General features: G+C 44.9%; 1 protein-coding gene across 1 annotated transcript in view; it reads left to right on the plus strand.

The window, feature by feature from the left end:
- Window positions 1–2,844: 2,844 nt before the first annotated feature.
- The window catches only part of MRPS21 (mitochondrial ribosomal protein S21), a 145,577-nt gene continuing 122,240 nt past the window's right edge, over window positions 2,845–26,181 (plus strand). Inside the window, exon 1 of the mRNA XM_073592653.1 lies at window positions 2,845–3,221. The gene's annotated coding sequence lies outside the window, so the exon portion shown is untranslated. The remainder of the gene's footprint in view (window positions 3,222–26,181) is intronic.

A 26,181-nucleotide genomic window follows, 5' to 3' on the forward strand; every position in this document is an offset into this window, starting at 1 on the left:
TTACTGCAGTGCTGGATGTACGACCAGGATGTACTAGGCCGCTGGTGCTTGCCAGTTCACCAGAAGGATGAGCGCCACTAGTACTGGCTCTCTGCTCCAGTTCTTGCACCTCAACGACAGCAGAAGAACGGGGTTGGGTATGCCTGACCTTGGCAGGGTCCACAACTTCATCGTCAAAGCTATCTGTCAGGGTGCCGCTGCTGTCTACCGGTTTCGTATTCTGAACCTGAATCTGACAGATGAGTGACTCTTCACTATCTGTCATGCTCAGAAACGTGTAGTCCTCTTCACTACTGTACTTTTGATTTGACATTTTGGTCTCTAAATTTACTAGTACAGTAGTGAGACTCAGGAAAAAGAGCTCCTGACTGTCAGCGACTGCTTCAAGCGCTGCAAAGAAAAAAACTGTTAGCGTTCACAGGGATCAGGCCTGACTCTGTGAACGCTGCCGTTATGTGTGTTGTGTTTTGCAAGTGACAGTGATCGATTGATACTGCACTTAGGTGGGCTGGGCTAAACGCAGGTGCTAGCAGGTATCTGGGCTGATCGATCCGTTCAGACAATATACTACTAAGGGAGGTTATGGTGTGTGTGCGTGGGTGTTAGCGCTACACGCACTAATCTGACGCTGCCTGGGGCGACGCAGACCCTATCTGACACTAAAACCTTACTGATATCACCTGCCAGGTGATCAGGGGGTTAACCCTTTATTTAGGTAAAATACGGCGGGTGCCCTGAAGCTATGAAAAATAAACTAGCTAACCAGCGTGACACTAATACAGTGATCACTGGTGACAGGGGGTGATCAAGGGGTTAAACCTTTGTTAGGGGGGGTCCCTACAGCTATCTGGGCCTACACTAAGTACCCTAACGCTAATTTTTGTCACTAATGACACCAGTACAGTGATCAAAAAAAAATATGAACACTGCATTGGGTGACATAGTGACAGGGGGTGAAGGGGTTAACGGGGGGGGGGTAATCGGGGGGGTGGCAAGTGTCCTACGTGAACTGGTGTCAGTGTAGTGTTGGTGCACTTACTCTGAGATGTCTTCTCTCCTCTCTCTAGAACGAAAAGACTTCCATGAGGAGAGATAACATCACTTTCCCTGCTGTGTTTACACTTACACATGCAGGGGAAGGATCTCATTCGCCAGGAGCGATCACCAGGTCCAGGCCAGATACCATTGGCCCGGGCCTGATCGGTTCTGTATCGAATTTGATCGTCGCGGCCGCGCGCGACGTATAGCTACAACGCTTCACACAGCCGGGCCAACCTGCCGCAGTAGTACGTGTCGGGCTTTCACACTGGGGTGGCTTTTTCAGGAGCAGTTTTTAGCCCTTTAGCACCTGAAAATTGCCTCAGTGTAAAAGTAGCCTTAGTTTTACTGGTATACTGGGCTTATATAGTGAAATACAGTATTTGGAAGTCCGTGTTACTGTTTTGATGTTGAATTTTAAAAGCATTGGCAAGCCTGCTGATCTTACAGAACACTGCTGCTTTTAAAATTCAACATCAAAACAGTGTGACAGATTTCTAAATACTGTATTTCACTATATAAGCTCAGTTTACTTGTAAAAAAAAAAAAAAAAGGGTTAATGCAAGACTCCAGTTGGTGTAAAAACATGTCCGCTTGGCGAATTCAGACTGTAAGCTTACTGCGGATAAGTGTAGGTGTACCAAGATGGCCGCAACAGAACGTCACTGAGGTTGATTTTCTGATGGGTAGCGGCTTTCTGATAGAACACCGCCTTCTCACTGTATTCTTACTGCAGCCGACTGTGAGGTGTACCAAAATGGCCTTGACGGAACGTCACTTCTGTTACAAAATCTGACGGGTCGCCTAATCTGATAAAGCACCCGCCAAAGATCGCCTTATAATGGGACAGGAAGGGCTCCACTACTTGTTCATTGCTTGGCTGTGGCTCTGTGTTGAGACAGTCAGCCACTGTTTTGTCAGATTAGGCGGCCCGTCAGAATGTGCAACGGAAGTGACATTTCATCACCGCCATCTTGCTACACCCCGCACTCCTCCACAGTAAGGATACACTGAGAGGGGACAAGCGGACATCTTGTTACACCCACCGGAGTTTTGCATCCCACACTTATTTTTAACCGTAAGCTGAGTTTATATACTGAAATACAGTACTTAGAACTCCGTCTGACTGACTGTTTAGATGTTGAATTTAAAAAGCAGCGTCAAGCCTGCTGATCTGACAGGTTTGCTAATCGAACAGAAGTTCGCTGCTTTTAAAATTCAACATATAAATATTTACACGGAGTTCTAAGTACTGTATTTTACTATATAAACACAGTATAGTGGTTTAAAAAAGTGTAAGCCCTCATTCACACGAGGCATACTCCGCTTCCACGGAGCCCGCCTCGGTCCGCCGGCTCAGCGGGAGATCTCTCCGTTGATCCCCGCTGAGCCAGCGGATGACAGGTCCCTCTCTGCTCACTGAGCGGGGAGGGGCTTGTCAGGCGCCGCTGCTGCCTATGGAGGGATCAGATGAAAACAGACAGCATGTCCGTTTTCATCAGATCTCACCCGATCCAATAGAAACGGATCCGGACGTAGGGCCATCCGTCTGCTTTTTGCAGATCGAACGTCAGCAGACATGTCTCCGCTGACATCCGTCGCTCCATAGGCTAACATGGAGCGCCCATTCAGGTCCAACGACAAAATTGACAGGCGGACCTAAACGCTCCGATCGTGTGAAAGGGGCCTAATACGCAAAACTCCGGTGGGTGTAACAAGATGTCCACTTACTCAGTGTATCTTTACTATGGGGGAGTGTGGGGTGTAGCAAGATGGCAACGATGAAACGTAACTTCCGTTACACATTCTGACGAGTGGCCTAATCTGACGGAACACCGCCTCTTATGCCGTACTCCAGGCAGCCCCAGCCCAGCAGCACAACTTCCCAACCGGCACTTCACCTACATCACGGAGGACGTGGCCTATTCTAACAGCAGTTCAGGAGTGTTAGGGCACCTAGAGAGTTAAAAGAAAGTGGTGCTTGAGGTAAAGATTGGCTGTAGACACCCACAGGTCTCAGCAGGGAAGGCATTTGGAATCTGCACTTCCCGACGTTCTCTGCGCCGGTTCAGGTTACCCAGCGGGCTGTGCAACGGGGTGTCACGTGACAGCTGTCTACATGTGGAAGATGGTGGGAAGTATCGCATAACCTTGAAGAGCAGAATTGTGGCTTTTGGAGTCTGGTGAGACTTATATCTGTCATGGTGTAATGTAGAGGGGGGCAAGATTAGCAAATTTCTTTCATAGGAGCTGAAGCCGCGCGAACGAATGACACTTTGGAATAGACTGCTCGGAGCTCAGGGGGACATTCTCAGCAGGTTAGGAAGAGAGTCATGCTGGAGCTTGTAGTTGTACAAGTCTGCCCTGTACTGAGAGGAATAGTAGCTGATACTGCTGACCTCCTTGTGAGAGTCCCCAGAGACCACCTTCCCTTTCTGTCTGAGGGCTTCTCTACTATTGGTTAGTGAACTGAAACTACAATAATTATTTGATCCACTGCAGATTTTGTAAGTCTGCCCACTTGCAGAGAAATAAAAGGAATACATTTTTTATCATAAGTGAATGTTAAATAATAGAAACAGAATAGCAACCAAACGTCCAGGGAAAAATAAATGCAATTCAAATGTTATGACTTAAGTTGCAATTCAGTGAGTAAAATTGGCTTACCTTTTAAATAGACTATCCCCCCTTCAGTCCATCATGAATGCTGCTGCCAGACTCATCCACCTTACAAACCGCTCAGTGTCTGCTACCCCTCTCTGCCAATCCCTCCATTGACTGCCACTTGCCCAACAAATCAAATTCAAAATACTAACAAGTTACAAAGCCATCCACAACTCTGTCCCCAGCTACATCACTAGCCTAGTCTCAAAATACCAACCTAATCGCCCTCTTCGTTCCTCCCAAGACCTCCTGCTCTCTAGCTCCCTCATCACCTCCTCCCATATCCGCCTCCAGGACTTCTCCCGAGCCTCGCCCATCCTCTGGAATTCGCTACCCCGAATCTGTCAGACTGTCTCCAAATCCACTTTTAGGTGATCCCTGAAAACTTTCCTCTTCAGAGAAGCCTATCCTGCCTCTATCTAACAACTGCACTATTTTCTCCATTAGCCCACAGCTATTACCCTTTTGTATAACTTGACCCTCTCTCCTAGATTGTAAACTCTAACGAGCAGGGCTCTCTGATTCCGCCCTGTATCGAATTGTAATTGTACCGTTTGCCCTAATGTTGTAAAGCGCTGCGTAAACTGTCGGCGCTATATAAATCCTGTATAGTAATAAAATAAGTATTTGATACCCAAGCAAAACATGACTTAGTACTTGGTGGAGAAACCCTTGTTGGCAAGCACAGAGGTAAGATGTTTCTTTTAGTTAGTGACCAGGTTTGCACACATCTCAGGAGGAATTTTGATTCACTTTTTTTTTTTTTTTTTACAGATCTTCTCTAAATCCTTTAGAGCCCTCTTCTACACTGAGCCATGGCAACGTTAGCGCTAAATTCCTGCTTGTTTTAGCGGAGCTTTAGCTCTGTTTGGCTGCTAGCGGGGAGCCTTTAACATCCCGCTAGCGGCCGAAGAAGGGGTTAAAAGCGCCCGTGTTGCGGCGTTTCCAAAGTGCTGCCCATTCATTTCAATAGGCAGGGTGCCAAACTGCCCCAATTATGCTGCTTGCAGGACTTTTCCTAACGTCCCGTACGCGCACTGCCACAATGTAAAAAGACACACTGAAATGAATGGGAGGCGGTTTTCAGGCGTTATTTAAAGGCTATCTCTAGCGCTAAAACGCCTGAAAACTGCCTCACTGTAACATGGGTCTTAAAGGAGAAGTACAGCCAGAGCTTGTTTGGCTGTGCTTCTCCTATGGATCACAGGAGGGCAGTTCGTTTTGCCCTCCTGTTACCCATTTTCGGCAGAGAGCATGCTGGAGTCTGCTCGTTGCTGACGTCAGAAGTTGGTTCAGGTGCTGCGTCATCACGACAATGTAAGCTGGGATCCGCCAGGTGTCTGGACTGACACCCGGCGGCCAGCTTAGCGAGAGCCGCTGAGTGCCTGAGCCGGCCGCCCCCTCCATAGCCCAGCGCTCCAGTGAGCGAGGAGGGGGGCAGAGAGCTGTGATTGACAATCAGCAGCTCTCTGCTCGGGGAGCTGTCAGAACCGAGCGATCGGTGGTGTTCGATCACTCGACTCAGCGTAGTGTCACAAAGTGTCTCACATTTTGAACACTACTTAAATGGCTCTGAACATGTTCATGTGCACTTTCCCACTGCCACCAATGACGCGAGCCGTACTCTATCATGGCTCAGTGGGCCATAATTTTTGCATGGTTATGCTATGGTTCCCATGTACCCAGATCTGCTTAATAGCAGATCAAAAACTGACACTGGGGGGGACATCTGACAACATACATTAATAAAAATTTCCACAACAGATTAAGGTCTGAAGACTGGCTAGGCCACTCCATGACCTTTATGTGCTTGTTCTTGAGCCACTCCTTTGTTGCCTTGGTGGTATGTTTTGGGTCATTGTCATGCTGAAAGACCCATCCATGACCTATCTTCAGTGTTCTGGCTGAGGGAATAAGGTTCTCATCCAAGATTTTACAATACATGGCCCCTCAGTGTGGCAAAGTTGGTCTGTACCTTTAGCAGGGAAACAACCCCAAAGCTGAATGTTTGCACCTCATTGCTTGACTGGATGGATGGTGTTCTCAGGGTCATAGTCAGCCATTTTCTTCCTCCATACACAGCGAGTCCCCCTCCTCAAGAAGGCACATGTACAGTCTTCCCAATGAACATCTAAAAAAAGTGTTTCTCAACTCCAGTCCTTAACGCGCTCCAACAGGTCATGTTTTCAGGATAGCCCTCAGAAGAAACGGCTGTGGTATTTACTAAGGCAGTGAAACTAATCGTATCACCTGTGCAACACAACGGAAAGCCTAAAAACATGACCTGTTGGGGTGCCTTGAGTACTGGAGTTGAGAAACGCTGATCTAAATGATTAAGAGAAAGATTGGGAGAAAGTGCTGTGGTCAGATGAGACCAAAATTGAGCTCTTTGGCATTAACTCGACTCGCCGTAGAGTTGACCCACTCGGAGAACACCATCCCTACAGTCAAGCATGGAGGTGCAAACATTATGCTTTGGGGCTGTTTCTGTGCTAAAGGTACAGGCTAACTTTGCCGCATTGAGGACGGGGCTATGTATTGTAAAATCTTGGATGCAAACCTTATTTCCTCAGCCAGCACACTGAAGATGGGTTGTGGATGGGTCTTCCAGTATGACAATGACCCAAAACATACTGCCAAGGCAACAAAGTAGTGGCTCAAGAAGCACATTAAGGTTGAGTGACCTAGTAATCCTATAAAAATGTGTGGAGGGAGCTGAAACTTTGAGTTGTCAAGAAACCTTAAAGTGGAAGTCCAGTCAAAAAATTTTTTTTTCTATTAATAGTATGTTAAATATCATTATCTTTGATACTATTCATTTTCCGGGTAGCTGATTGTCTACCTTAGATTAGGCTTTCTAAGCTAAACAATCAGTTCTTCACTGACAACGCTATCTCCCTTCATCTGAATTTACTAAGCTGTCTTTCACTTCCTGAAAAGGTTGTCAGTGATCCTTAGACAGACATGCCTATACCTGCACAGCCACACCCCCATCCCGCCTATCCATCACAGATCGCCTCTTGTCTTCATAGCCTTCTTTTGGTTGGCAGTTTCGAAAGAGAGAGGGCAGGCTTTGGAAGTACGTTGTTATGTTTGTTAGAAACTGTAAGTTTACAGGGCAGTTGTTTCTGCATGGCACTGTGTGAATGGTATGGCACTGTGTGCATGGTGTGGTACACGCCCAGCTAAGGGAGCTACATGCGAGTAATGAGTTTAAAGCTCTGTTTCCACTAGTGCGACTTTGGTGACATAAAGTCGCATCGCAAGTCACAGCCCATTGATTTCAATGGCAAACGTTCCAATCTATGCAACTTTGAAAAGGTGCCTGCACTACTTTGATGCAACTTTTGATGCGACTTTGATCCAGAGTGTAAAGTTGGATCAAAACTGCACTCAGTCGCACTAGTGGAAATGTAGCCTAAGACTAGAGTGTGACTTTGGAGTGCAGCCTTGTTCCAACTTTACTCTCTAGATCAAAGTCGCATTAAAGCATTGCAGGTACCTTTTCAAAGTCTCATAGATGGGAATGGGTGCCATTGAAATCAGTGGGCTGTGACTTTGCAGCTTTGTGTCCAAAGTTGCATGACAAGTCGCACTAGTGAAAACGGAGCCTTAGTCTGGTTGCCTGTACTGTCTATGAACATTGTAGATTGCGAGCCGAGACCCCAGAGCACTTCCAGCTACCACGACAACTCCAAAAGTCTCTTTTCATTTTGAGACAAAAGGCTTAACTTAGTCCACATTATTGATTGCAGGGGAGAATTTAAGTGTAGGATGGACTTGCACTTTAAGGATTTAGAGAAGATCTGCGCAGAGTGGACCAAAATCCCTCCTGAGATGTGTGCAAGCCTGGTCACCAGCTACAAGAAACGTCTTGCCTCTGCTTGCCAACAAGGGTTTCTCCACCAAGTATTAAGTCATGTTTTGCTTGGGGATCAAATACTTACTCACTAAACTGCAACTTAATTTATAGCATTTGTTTTGTGTGTTTTTTCTGGATTTTGTCGATATTCTGTCATTTAAAATACAGCTATGATAAAAATTATAAACCCTTCATTTCTTTGTAAGTGGGCACATGTACAAAATCTACAGGGGATCAAATCATTTTCTCCACTATAATATGGAGACCAGGAGTTCTGTCTTTACTGGCTTCATGTTTAGTCCCTTAACGCAGTGGTTCCCAAACTTTTTAGCACCAGGGGCCTGTTTTGTGGAAAAAAATTGGCAATGGTTGGGGTGGATTCCACAGCCGCATGTGATATGTTGAGGCAGTGGTTGCTGTTAGCACTTCATTCATCACCACACCATGGTTGTTATGGTGTTAGGATGATTGAAGCACATTAGTTATATTATTACTTTGCAATATAAAATGAAATGGCTCAACACACCATAATGCAGAATCGGTGAGGCTCCTGAGTGTCGCCTGCCACCCAGATGCAGAGTGTCACCTTTTAAACTGCTTCTGGCAGCCTCTCCCCAGCGAGTAAACCTTCGCATGTGGGCAGTAAGAAATTATGTAACTATCTCTCTGCTTGCCCGCAGCTCTGTCAAGAGCAGCCTTCGTGGCCCTGCTATAGGGGCAGAACAACGTTGATGCGAGGCAGGCGGTGAAAGATGACGTCTGTCACCCGCCGCATTGCTGACAGAGCATTCTTTGCAGCCCGGCTGTAGAGGCGCTACCTACCTGTCCGCGGCCTGGGGGTTTAGGACCCCCGCCTTAACGGACAACTATACTGTTGGTACAATCTAACTCTAGCCATTGGATCAGAGAAGATCATGACTTCTGTCGTCCCTGGCTGCATACTAAGGGCCCTTAACCACTTGAAGACTTGTATTTTCTGGCACTTTTTGTATACATGTGAAAATCATATACATTGTATTTTTTTTTTAATTTAATTTTTTTTGGCTAGAGAATTACTTGTAAATTACTTGTAAAGTGCTTGTAAACTCTCCAAAGCAACTTCAGCACATTGCACTCCTCATAAATAAACCTATTGATTGCAGCCTGTGAAATTCTCCTTACGTGTTTAATCTGCTTGCAATCCATTCCGTAATGTTTGATTACGTCACCGGCGCATGCGCTTCTCGTCCTGTGATTAACGGCACACTCTGCGTGCTGTTTCCCCATCCACAATATACTGTGTACAAGAGCTACGCTGTTTGTGGCACAGCTTTGCAGACTCGCAAGACTAGGCAGTCATTCGCAGCTTCCTGGTTGTCCCCTAGTGACTGTGTGACGTCACACGGGGAGTAAACCAGGGCATACTACAGACTCCTATAGCGACAATCATCTGAAGAAAGTGGCTTGGTTAAGAAACGATAGCGCGTGTGTGAGATTTTAGCAGGGGAAGCAAGGAAGGGTGGAAAATGAGTCAGAAGACCAGTACTGAAGATGGAGCCGCTGATTCCTGAAAGACAATTTTTCTAAACTACTAAAAAACAATAAGTAAGCCCTGATTATGCATACATTATACTGTTCAAGGGTTGCAAATAGGTTTTTATATCACAAGAAATGAAAATTGCGATAAGGAATGCAGAGTTTACTTCTGCTTTAACCCCCAAACAAAAAACGATATATATTTTATTTTTAAAGCAGAGGCCCTAAAGAATCAATTGGTGGGTTTTGCAATTTGTCACATGGTATTTGCGCAGTGGTTTTTCCCGTCATCTTCCAGGACAGCTTACAGAGAGATAGGCTCCTCCCACCTAGCACAGGAAACGCATGATCCACATCATAAAAGACAGACCACAGGCCCCTCAGTGTTTGTGTTTCTTCCGGCCAGACAGGAACTCTGAAGGAATTTATTTTTCTCTGACCTTCGTGCTAGGTGGCAGGAGCCTCCCGGCTACAGCATCCCAGAACAGGGGCAGTGAACCTGGGGAGGCAGGTAGTTCGGGCTTTCTCAGGCTGCCCTGGAAAGGAAGTCTTGAATTTTTACTTCAGGGGACTCCCTCTCTCCACAGGAGTCTGGTCGACAGCAAGCCTGTAGATTCAGGTACGCTGGCAGTGTGGGATTTTGACTCAGGTGAGTAGTGTGGACCTATGGTGTCCTGATGCTTAATGCTCAGCTCAATAGCGTAGTGGTCTGCGCTCCTACCTTGAGAGCAGAGGAAGTGGCTTGGCAGCCATGTTGGTAGAAAACACCGACCTGGACTCCATGCACTGTTCCAGGGGAGGTGTCTGATCCACAGCGCCAGACCGGGATCCTCACTGCTCGACCTTTCAGGGCTACAGAGAAGATGGGGAAGCCATTTTGTCCTGCGCTGGCAAGTCACCAGGGAGGAGACTGTAAGCTGGTCTGGGACACCTGCAGACTCTGGTCCTAAGGTAAGAGAGGCAAATGAGGGTTCTTCTTTTTTTTGCTCTGGTGAAGGGGGTATCAGGGGTTTTGAGGTGATTCTCTGTACTATCCACAGACCGGCAGGGCGGGTTTGGGCAGTCTGGCTCTGTATCCTTTTTTTTTTTTTTTTTTTTCCCCTACTAGTGGTGGGTCTTAATTTGGGTCACCCTGAGTGGATGGGTTCTAGTCATAGGGTGATCGTCTGCACCTTGTCTCTTTGTAAAAGGCTCATTCTGACTTCTGTCCTCTCCCTCTAGGACAGAGAATGGGAGCAAAAGGGGAACCACCTAAGGGACAGATGCACAGCCTGCAAGTACAGGTTATCTACTGCCTGGATACTAGCTCCAGTGCTGCAACGCTCTTTGAAATGGAGTCCAGATTAAGGGATTCCTAAAGAGCATTGGAAAAAAATGACACTTTTTTTTTTTTTTTTTTTTTCTTGATTTTTCACGAAAGCTCCTTCTCCGTTGGAGGAGAAGCAGCTATCCTCGCATTCAGAGTCCCTGACTACCTCCAGGTGGGGGGAGGGGCACACGTCTGCAGAGGCAGGTGAACTATGTTGGTAAGCCAGGACATTATGCAGCCTGCTATGCTGCAGGTCCCCCTGAATGGACAGCTATAGGGTGGTTTTGTGAGTATTCCCTGGTGCCATCAACAGACACCAGGGAGGGAGTGCGATCAGGGAAGCAGTCGGCGGACCTCGAACTTCCCAGGAGTATTACAGCAAACTTCATCTGGTTTGCAAAGCTATACCATGTACTCTGGTTCCACCGTGACACCTGTCTTTAATTTTGGTAGATGGCCACATGGTGGTTACCCTTAGGATGTCCTCTTTTGGTACTGGTTGCTGTGAATGTTTGCATACCTCCTACAAACACAGGGTGAATGTGCTTTGTGTTCCTGTCTACCGTTAGTGTGGTCATTTGGGGACAGAGGCCCTAACACCTACAATTTGCAGAGCAGGGGCTAGCTATCTTGGAGACCAGCAGAAGATGCAACCCATTAACTCCTTCCTACTCCATGTTTACCATCAGTTAAACTCTTTGCTTTCAGCAATTAAACCACAGCTAGTGGTGTCTGCTGTAGTTTAATCCAGGATTTTTTTTTGTACTGGGATTTGGGCAATAGCCCACCCCCTAGGCTGAACTAGAAGCATAAATTATGGACCCTGCAACATTCAATTTACAGGCTCCTGGGCTTAACCTCCCTGCAAGGATTGCATGGGCAAACCCGTGTTTAAAGCGGTAGTAAACCCTCAGATTTTTTTTTTTTTAACCTGTAAGGCAAAAGGCATAATGAGCTAGTATCACCGCATACTAGCTCATTATGGAATACTTACAGTATTCACACCCCCTTAAATTTTTCACTCTGTTATATTGCCATTTGCTAAAATCAAGTTCATTTTTTTTTTTTTTTTTTTATATAGGTGCCAGCTTCTGTCCTGCCTCTGACACCCCCCCCCCCCCCCCCCGTGTTCACGCCAGAAATTGACATTTTCGCTGACCCACTCTGTCACTTCGCTGACCCACTCTGTCACAATGTTTAAGAGAGATTGCTGTACACTTAAACTTGCTTTATATAGCCCACACTGAGGTGGGAGACAAAGCCTCCCAGCTTATAACATGTCCAAATCTAGTGATATATATATAGAGCTAGATCTGTCTCTCTCTGTCTCTGTCTCTCTCTCTCATAAAGCAAGTTTAAGTGTACAGCAATCTCTCTTAAACATTGTTTAAATATGTAGTTTAACCACTTCAGACCCGGAAGATTTGCCCCCTTAATGACCAGGCCATTTTTCCCAAGGCGTCTTTCAAGACAGCACCTGAGATAGGAAACGCCTTCTTCCTCCAGATCTTTAAAGCAAGACACCTCCCTACCACACCTCAATTGTTTTTGTGTTTCCTCTGGCCCGTAGGGAACATCTTTTTGAAGGGGAGTCAGCATATCTTAGGTGTTCCTGAGGCGGGGCTCCTCTCTAATTTTCCTCCTTTAGAAACCCTTTGTTCTACCCAGGCAGCGGTAGCAATTCAGGCTCCTTTTCTCCCCTTGGTGCGATCCGGTGGCCTGCAAAGTCTTGGGAGGCGGCGGTGCACCGCCGCCATGTTTGTTGGGGCCAGGTCGCTCCGGAAGTGACAGAGTGGGTCAGCGAAAATGTCGTTTCTAGCGTGAACGCAGGGGGGGGGGGAAGAGGCAGAACAGAAGCTGGCACCTATTTCCGGTGCAGTGGCACTATGGGAGTCCAGAAGCGGCGTGTGAAGCCACGAGTGGAACACTGCACACCCACCATGGAGGAGTCGGCGTCTGCAGTGATGAGGACAGGCATCAGCAAGGCTAAGGTAGGAGGCAGCGGTTTAAGTCTGCCTATTCCTTTACCTGTTTCGATCTCTCCCTCTTTTTTACCTTTTTCCCCTAGTGGCAAGGGGCCTGTCTGGGCACTGGAGGTTTACCTGTTCCTTCCTTTTGCACCTGTGTGGTGCTCCATAAAAGCAGAGACTGGGTCTCACTAAGGGTCCCCTGGTTTTCTTCCCTTTTTTGTCTTCTCTCACAGGCCAAGAGCTCTGACCCAGGCAAAAAGAGATGCTTTTCTTGCAGGGCCAAAATGGGAGAAAATTGTAAGAAAGCTCTATGCAGTACTTGCATCACTTCTTTAGTTGAAGAGGAATCTGCTTCTGTTTGATGACCTGGTTGCCTCTGTAAAGAAGGAACTATATGCCACGATTCAGACTTTTCGTGATTTGTTAGTTAATCTGGCTGCTAGTCGGCCCTCCACTTCAGAGTCTTCCCAGGGTTCATTTCCTATCCCGGTGTTGGAAACTCTGAAGGTCCTTCAAACGGGGAAGAGCAGTCCCCCGCACCCTCTGTTAAAGATGAGGTTGAGGAGGCTGAAGTGGGCCACCTCCAAATTTAAGTTATCCCTGGAAGAGGTGGACGGGCTTCTTAAAGCCATTCATGTTACACTTGGCTCAAGTGAAGAAAAGAAGGAATTATCTCTTCATGACCGCATGTATGTAGGTTTAGGCGAACCTAAGGGTCGGACATTCCCGGTCCATTTGGTAATTTCTGACGCCATTAAAAAATGGCAGGATCTGGAGGGAAACTTTTTTTTTTTTTCACCAAAGCCCATAAGAGACTTTTTCCTTTTAAGGAGGACCCCTCTGCAGTTTGGAATAAGGTGCCCAGGTTGGCTGCTGTCTTCTCCCAGGTCTCGAGTTCCACGACCTGTCTTTTGAAGTCATGGGGGTTCGAAAGGATCCAATGGATAAGCATATGGATCTTTTACTCAAAAGATCGTGACAATCAGCCAGCTATGGCCACATGTGTAGCCAGCTATGGCCACATGTGTAGCCAGGTATCTAGAATGCTGGATTAACCAGCTGAAGTCTCATATAGTGACAGATTCACCCAAACAAGAGATTTTAGATTCATTTTCTGCCCTGTCATCTGCAGTTGCTTATATAGCATATGCTTAGGCTGAAGCAATTTAAAATGTCGGGTAGATCAGCAGCCTTGACAAATGCTGCGAGAAGAGCTTTATAGCTAAAGACCTGGCCAGGTGACACAGCGTTGAAAAGTAAACTTTATGGGATTCCCTTTTCAGGTGACCTCCTTTTTGGCCCTGATATAGATAACATTTTAGACAGGACTGCCGATGAGAAAAGGTCCTTCCCGGTTAAAAAGAAGGAACAACCCCCAAAACGTCGTCTTCTTCCTCCAAAAAGCTCAGGAGCAGGACAGCAAGTTTCGGGGGAGAAGAAAAAAATTGGTCCATGCAAAAGGTAAGGGCAGAATCCTTTTTCCATCCTCCTACACAAGCCGAAAAAACCCAATGACTCGACCCTGCAGGTGGGCGGAAGGTTGCAAAAATTCCTTTTGCAGTGGTCAGGGATAACGTCAAATCACTTTATACTGACCACTCTCTCTCAGGGCTACGCAGTGGAGCTTTCCGAAAGTCACTCAAAAAGGTTTATGGTGACGAATTCCCCAAGGGAGCCAGTAAAAGCCCTCACCATGAAGTCCTCTTTAGAGGAAGAAGCAGGTTGTGGTAATCCAAGTGCCACCAAAAGAAGGCAGGGCGGGTTTTATGTCTTGGTAGGAAAACCAACAGGAACATTCCGATTGATTCCCAATCTAAAGCCACTGAAAAAAATCCATCAAATCCAGAACACAAGATGGGCTCTTTTTTTTTTTTTTTTTCAGTCAGAAATCTGCTGACTCCATGTTGCTTCATGGCGTCAATAGATTTAAAGGATGCATATCCCTGTTTCACTCCAGTCCCAGAAGTATCTCAGGTTGGCGGTAAGGATGGAAGGCGTGATTCATCATTTACAGTTCAGGGCCTTTCTGTTCGGTCTGTCATCCTCACACCAAATTTTTACCAAGGTGATGGCAGAAGCTTTAGCTCTGCTTCGTCTGCAGGGAATCACAGTAATTCCTTATTTAGACCTGCTATTTCTTTATTGTACATCATGGGACACAGAGCCTAAGTATTTACTTAGTGGGTTATAGCTACCTTCAGGTGTTGACACTGGCACACCCAATACAGGAAGTTGACTCCCCTATATTACCCCTCCTCCTTCCAGGAGTCCTCAGTTTTTTTTCGCCAGTGTCTAAAGGTGTTGGCACGAGTGAAGATGTGCTCTGCGGAGCTCCAGGAGGGATTCATACTGGATTTAAAAAGCCTCCACAATCTGATCTATCCCGCCACTGGATGGTACCCGGGCCTCGCATAGAAGAATGAGGTTTTGCCTGTAACGCTCCTCTTTGAGGGCTGGACCCTAGGAACCAGGACTCCTTTTGGTCTTGCTACATTACCTAAAGCTGTCCTGAGGGGTGCAATACATGGTCCAAAGGAGTGGAACCCCTATTAAAAGGGCCCCAGTCTTTGAAGGTTTAAACACTCTGCCCGCCGTGATGGGTGAAGTTTGGATCTGTCTGTTTACAGCAGTGTCCTGCAGCGTGAAAAAGGTAAGAGGAAAGCATAGGAACTGCAAAGTCCACCTATGACTTTTCTTAAAAACTCCTCTAGAGGGAGTAATAGTGTATAGACCCTGTTTAACCACTTCAATACAGGGCACTTAAACACCTTCCTGCCCAGACCAATTTTCAGCTTTCAGTACTCTTACACTTTGACAATTACTCTGTCATGCTACACTGTATCCAAAAAATTTTTTATCATTTTTTAAATCACAAATAGAGCTTTCTTTTGGTGGTATTTAATCACCGCTGGGTTTTTTTCTTTTTTTGCGATATAAGCGAAAATAGAGCGAAAATTTTGAATAAAAAAACTTTTTTTTTTTTTTAGCTTCTATCGTAAAATTTTGCAAATAAGTCATTTTTCTTCATAAATTTTGGCCAAAATTTATACTGCTACATATCTTTGGTAAAAATAACCCAAATAGTGGATATTATTTAGTCTGTGTGAAAGTTAGAGTCTACAAGTTAGGGTGCAAATCACTGAAAATAGATCACATCTGATCACACCTGATGTACTGAAGGCCTATCTCATTTCTTGACACTAACAATCAAGTACAGTACAAATACCCCCCCAAATGACCCCTTTTTGGAAAGTAGACATTTCAAGGTATTTAGTAAGAGGCATGGTGAGTTTTTTTAAGTTGTAATTTTTTCCCACAATTCTTGGGAAAATGAAGACTTTTTTTACACAAACTTATTGTATTGACAGGTTATTTCTTGAACACAGCATGCATATACTTGAAACTACACCCAAAAATACATTCTGCTACTCCTGAGTATGGCAGTACCACATGTGTGAGACTTTTACACAGCCTGGCTACATACAGAGGCCTAACATCCAAGTAGCACCTCCAATCATTCTAGGAGCAAAATTACACATATAATTTCATGATGACCTATCTCCCTTTTGAATGCCCTGGAGCACCAGGACAATGGAAACGCCCACAAAATGACCCCATTTTGGAAAGCAAACACCCCAACGTATAATCTATGAGGCATAATGAGTCTTTTGAAAGGTTAATTTTTTTTCCAGAAGTTTTCGGAAAACGTGGGAAAAAAATAAACGCCTTTTTTTTTTTTTTTTTTTTACACAAAGTTGTCGATTTTATAAGATATTTTTAATAGAGGTCGGCCGATATTTGGCGTTTTTTACTTAATCGGCATCGGCCGATTGTGCTGATAAAAAAGGCCGATTTGACTTGCAAATGACTTCTGTAATAGAAGTCAATGCAAGTTGCCTGAAGTTATCTGTGGAGAGGATTCTCTCCTCCTCTGGGCAGCCTGCCAAATCTGATACATTGCATCTCTTCAGGTTCTTTTTATCAATAGACTGAACTCCTTAGTGTAGGAATTCTCAGTTTAACCATTTAAAGACTAAATCTTTTCTGACACTTGTTGCTTACAGGTAAAAATCCTGTATTTTCTGCTAGAAAATCACTTAGAACCCCCAAACATTATATATATATATATATTATTTATTTGCAGAGACCCTAGGGAATACAATGTTGGTTGTTGCAATATTTTATGTCACACGGTATTTGCGCAGCGGTCTTTCCAACGCAATTTAAAAAAAAAAAATACAGTAATGAATTAAAAAAAAAACTAAGCAGTAAAGTTAGCCCATTTGTTTGCATCCAAAAGTTTTGATTACCTGTTTTTGTGTATTTAATATTTAAGATAGTGTGGTTTTTTATTTATTTTTTTTTTTTTTTCTAAATTTTGCATACAAGTGAACTGATTGGAGGTTTGTTTTGTTTAATGTTTAAATGTAAAAAATTTTCTGTATCACTTATTACTTAAGGCTGCTTTCACACTGGAGCAGGCATGCATTGATGGTAAAACGCTGCTAGTTTTAGCGGCGTTTTACCGTCATTTTAGAGGCGCTATTCGGCTGCTAGCGGGGCGCTTATAACCCAGCTAGCGGCCGAGGAAGGGGTTAAATGCGCCCCTGAAGCGCCGCTGCCAAAACGCTTTGCAGGCGCTTCGGCAGCGGTGCGCATTCATTTCAATGGGCAGGAGTGGTGGAGCAGCGGTATACACTACTCCAAAGATGCCGTTTGCAGGACTTTTTTTTTACATCCTGCCAGCGCATCGCCTCAGTGTGAAAACACTCGGGATATCACACTGAGACTGCAGTGGAGCCGTTTTACAGGCACTTTACAGGCGCTCTTTTTAGCCCAAAAGCGCCTGAAAAACGCCCCAGTGTGAAAGGGGTCTAACTGTTAGATTTTATGAGATGAAGGGAAAAAAAAAAAAAAAAAAAATCGGCCAAAAAATCGGCATCACATATCGGCCATCGGCCACCGCGATTTCTAAATATCAGCATCGGCCAGAGAAAAAAAACATATCGGTCGACCTCTAATTTTTAACACATAGCATGTACATAGCAAAAATGACACCCCAAAATACATTCTGCTACTCCTGAGTTTAACGATACTACATGTGTGACACTTTTACACAGCCTGGTCACATACAGAGGCCCAACATCCAAATAGCACCTCCAGTTGTTCTAGGAGCATAAATTACACACATAATTTCATGACTACCGATCATATTTTTGAAGGCCCTTCATATTTCTAATACATAACATGTACATACCAAATAACAAAAGATTACCTGTGGTTTTAGTAGTGTAGTGGTCCACAGAGGAGAGCATCAGATGTGGTCAGCGACAGCAAAAGCAATCATCCTGGCAGCAATATTGTCCATAGTTCAGGCAGAGATACTGTCAGCACAGCCAAAGCATTGGTCCAGGTAGCAGGCAGAGATGTCCAGGCAAAAATACTGTCTATAGTCAGTAGAGGCAGCAGGCCGAGATATGGTCAACACAGCCAAAGTATTGGTCCAGGCAGCAGGAAGGACCATCAAGCTTAAGGCCAGGGGGACAGGGGTAGAGGCTTCTCCCACCCAAATCTCTTTGAAGCCTCCGGGCAACCAGACCCTGTTCTGGGAACACAGAAAACCAAAAACTGATTTTCTCTACTCTGAACGCTATTCTGAAGCCCCTCACATATGTGAGACCCCTGTGTACTGAAGTAGAAGGGCAAAAGATCAGTCCAAGTGGCAGGCAAAAACATGGTCGATTTAACCACTTCAGCCCCGGAAGGATTTACCCCCTTCCTGACCAGAGCACTTTTACAATTTGGCACTGCGTCGCTTTAACTGCTAATTGCGCGGTCATGCTATGCTGTACCTAAACGAAATTTGCGTCCTTTTCTTCCCACAAATAGAGCTTTCTTTTGATGGTATTTGATCACCTCTGCCGTTTTTTATTTTTTGCGCTATAAACAGAAAAAGACCGAAAATTTTGAAAAATATGATATTTTCTACTTTTTGTTATAAAAAAAAAAAAACCCCAATGAACTCAATTTTAGTCATACATTTAGGCCAAAATGTATTCGGCCACATGTCTTTGGTAAAAAAAAGTCAATAAGTGTATATTTATTGGTTTGCGCAAAAGTTTTATAGCGCCTACAAACTAGGGTACATTTTCTGGAATTTACACAGCCTTTAATTTATGACTGCCTATGTCATTTCTTGAGGTGCTAAAATGGCAGGGCAGTACAAAACCCCCACAAATGACCCCATTTTGGAAAGTAGACACCCCAAGGAAATTGCTGAGAGGCATGTTGAACCCATTGAATATTTATTTTTTTTTGTCCCAAGTGATTGAATAATGACAAAAAAAAAAAAATTTACAAAAAGTTGTTACTAAATTATATATTGCTCACACAGGCCATGGGCATATGTGGAATTGCACCCCAAAATACATTTAGCTGCTTCTCCTGAGTATGGGGATACCACATGTGTGGGACTTTTTGGGAGCCTAGCCGTGTACGGGGCCCCGAAAACCAAGCACCGCCTTCAGGATTTCTAAGGGCGTAAATTTTTGATTTCACTCACTACCTATTACAGTTTTGAAGGCCATAAAATGCCAAGATGGCACAACACCCCCCAAAATGACCCCATTTTAGAAAGTAGACACCCCAAGCTATTTGCTGAGAGGCATGTTGAGTCCATGGAATATTTTATATTTTGACACAAGTTGCGGGAAAGTGACAATTTTTTTTTTTTTTTGTACAAAGTTGTCACTAAATGATATATTGCTCACACAGGCCATGGGCATATGTGGAATTGCACCCCAAAATACATTTAGCTGCTTCTCCTGAGTACGGGGATACCACATGTGTGGGACTTTTTGGGAGCCTAGACGCGTACGGGGCCCTGAAACCAAGCACCGCCTTCAGGATTTCTAAGGACGTAAATTTATGATTTCAGTCCTCACTACCTATCACAGTTTTGAAGGCCATAAAATGCCAAAATAGCACAGAACCCCCCAAATTACCCCATTTTGGAAAGTAGACACCCCAAGCTATTTGCTGAGAGGCATGCTGAGTATTTTGCAGCTCTCATTTGTTTTTGAAAATGAAGAAAGACAAGAAGAAAATTTTTTTTTTTTCTTTTTTCAATTTTCAAAACTTTGTGACAAAAAGCGAGGTCTGCAAAATACTCACTATACCTCTCAGCAAATAGCTTGGGGTGTCTACGTTCCAAAATGGGGTCATTTGGGGGGGTTTGTGCCACCTGGGCATTCCATGGCCTTCGAAACTGTGATAGGCAGTGAAGAGTGAAATCAAAAATTTACGCCCTTAGAAAGCCTGAAGGCGGTGCTTGGTTTTCGGGGTCCCGTACGCGGCTAGGCTCCCAAAAAGTCTCACATGTGGTATCCCCGTACTCAGGAGAAGCAACAGAATGTATTTTGGGGTGTAATTTCACATATTCCCATGGCATGTTTGAGCAATATATCATTTAGTGACAACTTTGTGCAAAAAAAAAAAAAAAAAAATTGTCTTTTTCCCGCAACTTGTATCACAATATAAAATATTCCATGGACTCTACATGCCTCTCAGCAAATAGCTTGGGGTGTCTACTTTCCAAAATGGGGTCATTTGGGGGGGGGGGTTGAACTGTCCTGGCATTTTATGCACAACATTTAGAAGCTTATGTCACACATCACCCACTCTTCTAACCACTTGAAGACAAAGCCCTTTCTGACACTTTTTCTTTTCATGAACAAATAATTTTTTTTTGCAAGAAAATTACTTTGAACCCCCAAACATTATATATTTTTTTTTAAAGCAAATGCCCTACAGATTAAAATGGTGGGTGTTTAATTTTTTTTTTTTTTTCACACAGTATTTGCGCAGCGATTTTTTTTTTAAACGCATTTTTTGGGGAAAAAACACACTTTTTTTTTTTTTAAACTTTAATGCACTAAAACACACTATATTGCCCAAATGTTTGATGAAATAAAAAAGATGATCTTAGGCCGAGTATATGGATACCAAACATGACATGCTTTAAAATTGCGCACAAACGTGCAGTGGCGACAAACTAAATACATTTTTAAAAGCCTTTACAGGTTACCACTTTAGATTTACAAAAGAGGTCTACTGCTAAAATTACTGCCCTCGATCTGACCTTCGCGGTGATGCCTCACATGCATGGTGCAATTGCTGTTTACATTTGACGCCAGACCGACGCTTGCGTTCGCCTTTGCGCGAGAGCCGGGAGGGGACAGGGGTGCTTATTTTTTTTTAATCTTATTTTTAAACTGTTCCTTTCATTTTAATTTTTTTTTAATCATTTTTATTGTTATCTCAAGGAATGTAAATATCCCCTATGATAGCAATAGGTAGTGACAGGTACTCTTTTTTTTTTGAAAAAACTGGGGTCTATTAGACACTAGATCTCTCCTCTGCCCTCAAAGCATCTGACCACACCAAGATCGGTGTAATAAAATGCTTTCCCAATTTCCCAATGGCGCTGTTTACGTCCGGCGAAATCTAAGTCATGAAATGCTCGTAGCTTACGGTTTCTTGGGCCATAGAGATGTTTGGAGCCACTCTGGTCTCTGATCACCTCTATGGTCAGCTGGCTGAATCACCGGCTGCATTCTCAGGTTCCCTGTTGGGACAGGAGAGCCAGAGAAAAACATGGAAGACGGTGGGGGGCATTCCCTCCCACTGCTTGTAAAAGCAGTCTAGAGGCTAATTAGCCGCTAGGATTGCTTTTACATGAAAGCCAGCCGCTGGCTGAAAAGAATGATACCTAAACCTGCAGGCATCATTCTGGTATAACCACTCAAAGTCCAGCAACATACCAGTACGTTGCTGGTCCTTGTTGGGCATATATTGTAAACTTTTTTTTTTTTCATGCAGCCTGTGGGCTGAACGAAAAAAGGAGATTGATCGGTGGGTATACCCACCATTAGAATACAGAATACCTCCCTTCATCCACCCACTTCTAATGATGGGCATACATGATATAGATATATATATATATATATATATATATATATTTATATTTATTTATTTATTATAGAAGCATAGGGGCATCCTCTCGCAAAAGTTAGGAGCTAATCGCTCCTCCACCCTCTGCTGCCCCCACGCTTCGGCATATATGCTGAAGTATGTAACTGTGGTGGTGAAATCACCTCCGACAGCGCTGGAGTCACGGCTTTATATATCGTGGGAGCAAACGCTGTTGCTGTCAAGATAAATAAATCCGCGCTGCAACTGAATGGCGTACCTGCTAAGCAAATGATGGTTACCAACAAAACACAGTAAAGTATAAAAAAATTGCATATCTGAAAAGCAAACATGGTAAAACATAATAACAAAACATTGCAGAATAGAATACAGTAAAAAAAAAAAGCAGAACAATAGAGAGAGAGAGAGAGAGAGAGAGAGAACAATAAAACGACAACTTTTTTTTTTTTTTTTTTTTTTTTTTTGTAACTTTAACTTTTGTAACTGGTACCAGGTTTGGGTCTCTCAAAATGCGATGGCATCTTGGGAGACCCTGTGAAAATGTGTCCTAGTCTGTGCAATGCTGTACCCTACGCTAAAACTCAACTAGTGTATGGTAGCGTTCAAAACATTCACCAATGCATAGACCAGGATTGTCAGGACAGGAGGGACAATAATACCGTGTGTCACGCCTAAATCCGCGCTTGCTACAGACACGACATCATCTTTGGGGGGCTCGTTGGGTAGGGGTACTCGAGAGGACATAAGGAAAATGCCTCTCATGCAGCCGGCTTACTGCATTTGGTTGGGGAAGGTGAGGTGGAGCACCGTCTGGAAACAGAAGGGCTCTGACGATCTCTTCCTGGAATTTAAGGAAGGATCCAGTCCGTCCTGAAGCTCTGTATAACACATGAGCGTTCAGCAAAGCCAATTGAAATAAATATACAGACATTCGTGGACACAGAGGGGGCCTTAGTCATTTGGACCGTCGTGTCTGCATGAAGGGAGGTAAGAACGAAAACGTTCTTATTGTCCCTCCACTTCATAGCGAGCAAATTATTACACTGCAAGCAGGCTCTCTCCCCCAGCCTAAGATGGGAATCTACAAGCCGCTGGGGAAAGCCCCGGCGATTAGGTCGCACGGTGCCACATGCTCCAATCTGTTGATCAAAAAGGTGACTAAAAAGTGTCACGCTTGTGTAATAATTGTCCACATACAAGTGGTACCCCTTTCCGAATAAGGGTGACACCAAGTCCCACACTATCTTGCCAGCGCTTCCTATGTAGTCAGGGCAGTTTGTCGGCTCTACGTGACTATCTTTGCCCTCGTAAACCATAAATCTACATGTATAGCCTGTGGCCCTGTCACAGAGCTTATACATCTTGACCCCGTATCTGGCACGCTTGCTGGGAAGGTACTGTTTGAATGACAAGCGGCCAGAAAACTTAATCAGGGACTCATCAACGCAGACAACTTGATGGGGAGTAAACAAGTCTGCAAAACGCTGGTTGAAGTGGTTTACGAGGGGCCGAATTTTGTAGAGCCGATCGTATCCAGGGTCTCCACGAGGACGACAAAGTTCATTGTCATTGAAGTGCATGAACCGCAAAATCTGCTCGTATCGTGCCCTGGCCATGGAAGCAGAGAACACGGGCGTATGGTAAATTGGGTCAGTGGACCAATATGACCGCAACTCACTCTTTTTATTTATGCCCATGTTGAGGTAAAGGCCCAGAAAGATCTTAAATTCGGAGACCGTAATTGGTCTCTAATCTCTGGCAAGGGAGGACTGGGGATTAGCGGCGATGTGTTGACCAGCGTATAAATTGCTTTGGTCCACAATAGATCTATAGAGATCTTCGGTGAAAAACAGCGAATAAAAATCCAGTGGCGTAAAATCAACTGTTTCCACCTGAATTCCGTGTTGGCCAGTGAATGGGGGAAGTACGGGTGCTGCAGAAGTGGTGGGTTCCTAATTCGGATTGGCGAATGCAGCAGGAAGGGCACTATGGGCACGACGGGCCTGTGTTCTTCTTGGCGGCAGTGGGACACTACTAGTGCTTGCCACCTCGCCAGCTTGAACTGCACTTATGGGACTCGCCACGTCACCACGTGATACTGCAGTGCTGGATGTACGACCAGGGTGTACTAGGCCGCTGGTGCTTGCCAGTTCACCAGAAGGAATAACGGCGCTAGTACTGCTCTGCTCCATACGAGGGACCTGCGGTTCTTGCACTTCAAGGACAGAAGAAGATTGGGGTCTGGTACGCCTGACCTTAGCAGGGACCACAACTCCGTCATCAAAGCTATCTGTCATGGAGCCGCTGTCCTCTACAGGTTCGTATTCTGAGCCTGAATCTGACAGATGAGTGACTTCCTCTTCGCTATCTCTCATGCTCAGAAACGTGTAGGCCTCTTCACTAGTGTACCTTCGATTTGCCATTTTGGGCTCTAAATTTAGGGGTACACTAGTGAGACTACCAGGCAAAAAAGCTCCTGACTGTTAGCGACTGATTCAAAACGCTACCAAAAAACTGTTAGCGTTTGCAGGGATCAGGCCTGACTCTGCGAACGCTGCAGTTGTTTGCTTAGTGTTTTGTAAGTGTCAGTGATCGATCGATACTGCACTTGGGTGGGCTGGGCAGGGCTGGGCCGAGGGGCGAAACGCAGGTGCTAGCAGGTATCTGGGCTGATCCTGCTAACACTGCATTTATGGGAACCCTAAACTGCTGGGGAGTATAGATCTGATCGGATCAGATATCGATCCGTTCAGATACTATAGCACTAAGGGAGGTGTATGCTGCGTGCGTGGGTGTTAGCGGTACTGTCGCTAAACTGACACTGTCTGGGGCGACGCAGACCTTGTATGACCCTAAAAACGTAACTTATCACCGCCGGGCAATTAGGGGGTTAAACCTTTATAAGGTAATAAACGGTGGGTGCCCTAAAACTATAATAAACTTTAAAAAAACTAACTAACCAGCGTCACCCGTAACACTTCTATGGTGATCGCTGGTGAAAGGGTTAACTATGGGGCAATCAGGGGGTTAAAACCTTTAGTAGGTAGTATATGGTGGTCCCTGACGCTATAAAACACTGACAGCGAACCTATATACTTACCTCCCTAACGTCACCAGTGACACTAATACAGCGATCAGAAAAAACGATTGCTTAGTGACACTGGTGACGGGGGGTGATCAAGGGGTTAACCTTTATTAGGGGGGTTAGGGGGGTACCCTGGACCTAAAGGGGGTTACCCCAGACCTAAAGGGGGCTAACCCTAACTGCCCTAACACTTATAACTGTCACAAACTGACACCAATGCAAAAAAAAAACTGCTATTGGTGTCAGTGTGACAGGGGGCACAGGGGGGTGATTGGGGGGGGTGAAAAGTGTGCCTGGCGTGTTCTACTGTAAGTGTAGTGTTGGTGTAACTCATGTTGATGTCTTCTCTCCTCTGCGCTGGAACGAAAAGACCGGCTCGAGGAGGGATGACATCGGCGCGAGGCGGTCGGCAAGTGGTTAACAGGCCGAGGTCGGTGCACATGGAAGTCAGAAACGTGGTTAAAACGGCAGGCAAAGGCATTGTTGCTAAACAGGCTGAGGTCGGTGCACGTGGAAGTCAGAAACGTGGTTAAAACGGCATTGTCAGTAAACAGGCCAGGGTCACTTAACATGGAAGGTAGAAACACGGTGGCAGGCAAATGATGCACACAGGTAATTGAAATGGGGAAATGGCAGTCTGTTACTAATAAGGGGAACTAATATCTGATGGATGTGTGATAATTTTTGAAGCAATCGCCGATACACAGGCCAGGTTGGGAGGGACATTGGGGACAATAATAACTTGTATCTCTTCTAGCTCCTCCACTTGAGCATACACAACATCTCTTTTGGCGTCGTCTTACGGATTCTTTGGGGGAATGTTATAGGGAAAAGGTTGCTCATGAAATCGACTCACACTATCAGAGCAAATGCTTCCTGGGGTGGGTCCTTGCTGGTAAATAAGGGCAGTGACAATGTTTTCAATATATTTGAGGTAGGTGATGGGTTGGTTTTCGGGTGATTTTTGATAGCAGACAAATAAATTGAACATGGCCATATGAAACAGATGAAATGCAACTTTTTTTATACCAATATTTGGACTTGCAGGTTGACAAATATGGTTGTAGCATCTGGTCATTTAAATCCACCCCTCCTCCCATATACAGATTGTAGTCATGGACACATTCAGGCTTTACTACAGGGCCGCGTCTTCTCTGAACCTCAACCAAGGTGTCATTGTGAATGGTAGTCATCATGTGAACGTACTTCTTGTCCCGCCACTTCATGGGCAACACCTCCTCATTCCTCATGAATGCGGCTTCCCCCTTTTGTAGCCGCTTTTGCTAGTAAATTCTGTGGGAAGCCCTTCCTATTTTGCGGAAGGTACTGCAGGCCAGGAATTTTTCACAATACAGGTGACGGAAAAGGGGCAAGCTGCTGTAGTAATTATCTACATATAAGTGGTAACCTTTTTTGAACAGGGGGTATGCAAGGTCCCACACAATGTTACCATTTGTTCCTATGTATGTGGGGCACTCACGGGGCTGGAGCTTTTGCCTCATAAATACGAAACGAGTACACGTAACCAGTGGCTTGGTCACATAATTTGTTCAATTTCACCCCGTACCTGGCTCTCAGGGATAAAGACTTCAGAAAATCGTTTGGTAAAAGAATTTATTAGGGGGCGAAGCTTATATAATTTGTCGTGGTTGGGATGATCTTGGGGAGGGCACTGCGAATTGTCATTGATATGTAGGAAACGCATTATCATATTGTACCGTGTCCTGGACATAACAGAAGAATATAG

This window comes from Aquarana catesbeiana, linkage group LG07 (assembly GCF_042186555.1).
Source record: "Aquarana catesbeiana isolate 2022-GZ linkage group LG07, ASM4218655v1, whole genome shotgun sequence".
NCBI lineage: Eukaryota > Metazoa > Chordata > Amphibia > Anura > Ranidae > Aquarana > Aquarana catesbeiana.